Genomic DNA, 6467 nt, shown 5'->3' with positions numbered 1-6467 from the left:
TGGAGTATGCAACTAAATTCTAGTTATCTTTCTTTGTGGATTCAACTTCTCTCTTATGTCTTACTTTCACTCTTCCCTAAGGAATCTCATCTTAATCCAGATTTTCAATTGGCGGTTTGAGGTAGGATCTACTTCTTGTTTTTTTTAACTAATCTTGCATTTAGAAAAGCTTGTATTCTTTGTGCTTGTTATTTTCTGAGATAGATTTATCTAGTTGTATTTATCAATTGAAAGAAGATTTAGCTTGAGTTAGTTTGTTGCAGAAGTTGTTTTTTAGAGAATTCTCGTTTTCTAAGAAAGATACCCAAAACTATTGTGTTCTTAAGAATTTGAAAGTTAAGTAGAAAACAAATGGATTAAAAATTCTCTTTCTAGAATATTGAAAAATTTGGTACCATTAGATTTATAAATGTTACAAGTAAATACATTTATTTACCTACTAAATAATATATTAGGTAATTTGACTTTTTCATCTAATAATTATTTCATAATTCCTAATTGAAAATTAATACTAAGAAAAAATATTAGTACTAAAGGTTGATTATTTTAAAGAAGAGTTAAGATTTAGTAATAGCCCCTTTATCAAATTTCAATTTTGAAAAGAATATTAACTAAACATTTAATTGAATGAACTAAGATTGAATGGTTAGGTTATTAGGAGATGGTACCACATTATTTAATATATAGGAAGAATTTATTTACTCTTATACTATAGGAATCCATGTATGTTTTTGAAACATAAACTCTTATAGAAAAATCAAACCTTAGAATATAAATTAATGTTCTTGTTATTTGGGGGTGATAAGGGGATATTATGAGCCTTGAAGGGGTCATAAATTGTGTATGGAGATTATTAATATTATGATCCTTGAGAAGACATGAAATTTTATGTATTAACATTAACATCTCCTTCATGGGTGTTCCACCTTCACCTTGGGTTCTTGGATGAGTCCTATTGTGAAAGTCTTGGTTGGGTGTTTCTTGTAATATTCATGTGGTTGTAATTTTAGTTTGTGTGTAACCAGTTTTGTGGATTCAAGTTGTAATACTTAGGAGTTTTGGATCTCCATTGGAACCTTGTGAAAAGAGTTCATGTTAAATTTGTGATAAAGTGTTGGTGACTTTCATGATTATGGTATATCAGAATCTTTTGGTTTTGTGCTTTTGTTTTGGATTACATTTGGGATCATCTTATTGTATGAATAGTACCACTTGAGATTCTTTAGGATCCTTGTCTAGGATTTTCAGTGATTGATTTTGTGTCTTGATTATCTATTTGGGACTTGATATTATCTCCTCAGTGCAGTGGGATTGGGCCACTTAGGTTCCACAAGATTAGGTAGTAATAAATTTCTTAACATATGAGTTCTAGCATATTTGTAGCAATACATATGCTACAAACTTCTTCTACCTATTTATTCACACTCATTATTCTTGGAGACTTGTTCCTTTCTCTTAATGGATGTAAATATTATACAGCCAGAGTACTTTGGAAAAATAGATTTTATGTACTCACATACCCTGCGACTTGTGTAGTAGATGTCATGTATAAGATCATTATGTAAAAGAAATTTAATGATGAAACTTATAATGGTTCATTTAACAGTAAGATGATATAATCAGTATGGTTGTGTAACAATAATCTTGTAAAATAACTTAAACATTTAATTTAATTAATTAAAATTAACCATTTTGTCATTTCCTAAGGCATTGTTGATTAAGTATTTAAATATTTAATTATTTTATTTTCATCCCCTGGCTAATTAATTCATTTAATTAACTATAGTCCAATTGATATATTTAAATGACAACCAATAGTCTAATTATTGACTAAATCCCTATTCTCCTATTAAATCAAATAATTGCACTATGCCTATTTTATTTAATTTCACATCCACTTTTAAATAAATCTCATTTATTTAAAAATCCTCTACATGCTTAGACTTTCCTAAATCTCAATTAAGATTTATCTAATTTAATCTTAATCATAATCTATCCTCCACCAAATTTAATAAATGATTTCTTAAAATCATTTATTCCCCTTTATCCACCTAGCCTCCAATTGAATTTTTAATTCATTTATCCCTGACATGTCCCCCACTCTCCTCATTCTTTATTCCTCCACTCTAACATGTCCCCCACTCACCTCATTGTTTATTCTCCCAGTATGATATGTCCCCCACTCACCTCAATAGATCTTGAAATAAATAAAAGTGTATTTGAATTTCTTGGAAAAAGTATAAGTTGATTTAAGTAAATACTATTTTTATATAAAACAAATATAGATTAGAAATATATTTATTTCAAATTATTAGCATGATTCATTTTAAATATAAGACTAGAAATTCCAATGAATGTTAATGGGTGAAATGATTAAATTAAATGGTCTATTTAAAAAAATATTGGAGATTAGCATTAGCATATTTTCTTGTATTAGAAACAAACTCTTAAAGTTGGGAAAACAAGTGGGAATAGAGAATAAATTTAAAGTAAGGAAGATGGATTAGAAAAAAACAAATGGAAAAACATTGTAAGGATTGCATTAATTTGCTCCCAAAATATTTCTTGGAAGGCAAATTTGTTGACAAGAGGCTACATACTACATGGAACTATTCAAGGGAAAATACCCCTTGTCATAAATCCAAATGTTAAACTTCCACGAGGGGAGCCTCAATAAGCATGTTTACTATTTTTTTGTACACTCTATTTATTGCTACCAATGCTCTTTATTCAAAAGTAAAAATGTGTTTTATTTCATTTCCTAAACATTATGTTAACTTGAAGTTTGAATCATCTACCTTACTAGTTTAATGTCATATGTTACATACTGTTTTTCGTTCATAATTATCATTATAATTAAACAATTTTATTACCTAATTAAGATTATTTCCTTATATTCTAACTAAGACACTCTCTTTCTTTGGGTTCTTATAACTAACTCGCTTGTTAAACTAACAACTTAGATTTATTATCATATCATTGAAGTTCCAACAGTTACTTCCAAATTATTGTGGAACTTCTTGTTTGCTTCTCAAAAAATATTAGGACAATAAATTTTTAACACTATAATCAGTTCAACTGTATCCTTGGAACTTGGCAATATTCTATACTTTCATGTATTACATTCATATTCTACCATTTTAAATTTTTTTTTAAAAAAAATTTACAAAGAAATTTATTAATATAAGGAAAAAATTAGATTTGCAATTATTATAAGTTTTACTAAAAAGAGACCCTAGGACCACTTTTTAATCCCAAGAGCCACCCCAAAGTTTGAATTTGAAATTGCAACTTGATTTGAGATGAAGATGGTGGGAAGGGACCACTCCAAGCCATAAGACCCCTCAACCATGTTTTCATAGTATCTCCACTCAATTTTATATTGTAAATTTTTAATTTCCATGTGTGCAAGGGACATAGAAGGAATAGGAAAATGGATTATTAAAGTCTATGTGTTTTCTTTTGGGAATTAATTGTCTTTCCCATACATTTTCTAGAGAGAAAATTTGATCTCCCAAGAAATATTTTGGGAGAAAATTTATGCAATCCTTACAATGTTTTTCCATTTGTTTGTTTTCTAATCCATGTTTCTTACTTTAAATTTATTCTCTATTCCCACTTGTTTTCCCAACTTTAAGAGTTCATTTCTAATACAAGAAAATATGCTAACTCTAATCTCCCAATTTTTTTTTAAATGACCATTAAAGTTAATCATTTCACCCATTAACATTCATTGGAATTTCTAGTCTTATATTTTAAATGAATCGTACTAATAACTTGAAATAAATATATTTCTAACCTATATCTATTTTATATAAAAAGAGTATTTACTTAAATCAACTTATACATTTCTTAAGTAAAATAACTATATGTCATTTCAACACTAACTTGTTCCAACAAATTCAAATACACTTTTATTTATTTCAAGATCTATTGAGGTGAGTGGGGGACATGTCATAGTGGGAGAATAAAAAGGTGAGTGGGGGATATGTCAGAGTGGAGGAATAAAGAATGAGGAGAGTGGAGGACATGTTATAGTTGAAGAATAAAGAATAAGGAGAGTGGGAGACATACAAGGATAAATGAATTAAAAATTAAATTGAAGGCTACATGGATGATGGGGGAATAAATGATTTTAAGAAATCATTTATTAAATTTGATGGAGGATAGGTTAGGATTAAGATTAAATTAGATTAATCTTAATTGAGGGTTAGGAAAGTTTAAGCACGTAGAGGATTTTTAAATAAATGAGATTTATTTTAAAAGGGATGTGAAATTAAATTAAATAAATATAGTGCAATTATTTGATTTAATAGGAGAATAGGGATTTAATTGATAATTAGACTATTGGTTGTCATTTAAATATATCAATTAGACTATAGTTAATTAAATGAATTAATTAACTAAGGGATCATGATAAATTAAATAAATATTTAAATACTTAATCAATAATGCCTTAGGAGATGACTAAATAGGATTACTTAAGTGATGTAATCAAATTTAGGTATCTACATTTTGCCCCTCTTTGACATAGTGTTGGGACAACACTATTTCAAAGAAGTTTGAAGATAGATGACATGAAGAAGATTTTTAAAGCAACAGGTTGCCCCAGTCCCAAAAAGAAAGAGGAGAGTGTGGAATGTGTGATGCTCCCTTAAGAAGGAAATGGGGAGAGAAGATGAGGCCTATCGACTTCATGAAAAGTGCAAGAATCCAGGGTGACCAGGAGGATGCAAATTGATTAAGAGAGGGTGAACAGGGACTCAAACTCTCACTATCAAAGAATGAGACAAAGGGGAATCATGTGCACAAAAATATCCATGGATTAAGAAATTGGGTTGGGGATGGGGGTGAGATTGGTTGTTTAAAGTGAACCCAGGTGGGGTGATGATGGTGGGATGAAGGGGTGTGGAAACTTTGAGTACTTTCTGGACAAATAGCGATATTAGATCATGATTATAGGACTGATTGGATTGGATTATTGGATAGGGACTTTGGTTGGATATTGTGGGATTTTGAAAAATTGGTTGGTGTTTTAGTGGAGTGATGAGAGATGGAATCTATTGAAGCTTGAGTATGAGGGTACTCCAAAGGGAGCACCTCCATATAGTTGAGCATTGAGTTTGATATAGGAATATTGGAGACTTGCCAAGGTTATGAAGAGCATCAAAGCCTTTTCACCAATATTACATAGGACTAACACACACACAAAAAAAACACACAAGGACTGCCCCAGCATCACACGTGAATCCCAGAGGAATCATAGTGGAAATGACATTGGGTAACCCACAGGAAAACTATATTTCCCTAGTGCGCCATGTAACCACAAGTGGTCATATGTTTGGAATTTGAAAGGGTCACATTTGACTAACTCACAAGTAGAAAACAAAAAGAAAAAAAAGACCTAATCAAGACCTTGCTTTCAAATTGCCCCATTCACAACACACCATGATATTAAAGATTGTCGTAACTTTGAGGAGAGAACAACCAAATATATTGGAAAAGATAATCAAGAACCAAAATTGAAATCCAATATTAAAAGAACGATTAAATCAATAGAAAATAACCTTTTTCCAAAGAGATGGGTGGGACAAGAGATGCACAAACCAAGATCAGAGAAGAGGAAAGTTGTATCCTGCAAGGATATATCAATGGTATCGAAAGGGTGATGTGATTGAGGAAAACTAAAAATTTTAGGACAATGCTTTGATGACAAAGGATTTCACATGAGGAATTTCTTAAATGCATAGCTAGGTAGGGATAACTTTAAGAAACCCGCTTTGGAAGAATATATAAAATTGTGGCAAATCCAACATTATTTTAGGGGCAAAATATTAATTTTAATTGGCAATCATTTTTTCAAAATTAGAAAAAAAAATGATTTTATTGGAAATTGTTTTCCGTCATATGATAATTTTATAAAACCATGGCAAATCTTCAATTATTTTAGAAAATCATGACCAAAAGTAAAAATATATAGAAACCATAATTTAGGCAAGAGCCTACAACACAATGGTGAATTGTGAGCCTCTTAATTGGGAGGTCTTGGGTTTGAACCTACTCAAGATTAACTAATAATTAAAATAATTAATCATAATAAATAATAATAATTAACCTTGGCTTTGACCTCTTACCAATCAAATATATATATATATATATAGAAACAATAAATTTATATCATTTAAGCTACAATAACCCTATTAATGAACATTAGATGATCCTAAATCAATGGTCTAGATCCTCTTTTGGGCTAAAAAGTTAAAGTACAACAAGCTTTAGAGAAAGTTTTTGAAATAAAAACACTTGTACATAGTATAATCAATTTTAGGCCAAAGATTAGAAGGATAAAAATTTCCTAAGAAAGTCTCTGGAATAGAGACACTTGTCAAATATATGTACTTTACCTATAACCCAACTTAAAGTTTTATCATAGATTGGCGAATGTGACCATAAATTATGACATGCCT

Source organism: Cupressus sempervirens, chromosome 1, assembly GCF_028749045.1.
Source record: "Cupressus sempervirens isolate cs-2001-9-10 chromosome 1, ASM2874904v1, whole genome shotgun sequence".
Taxonomy (NCBI): Eukaryota; Viridiplantae; Streptophyta; class Pinopsida; order Cupressales; family Cupressaceae; genus Cupressus; species Cupressus sempervirens.
Note: the sequence above shows the minus strand (reverse complement) of the source record.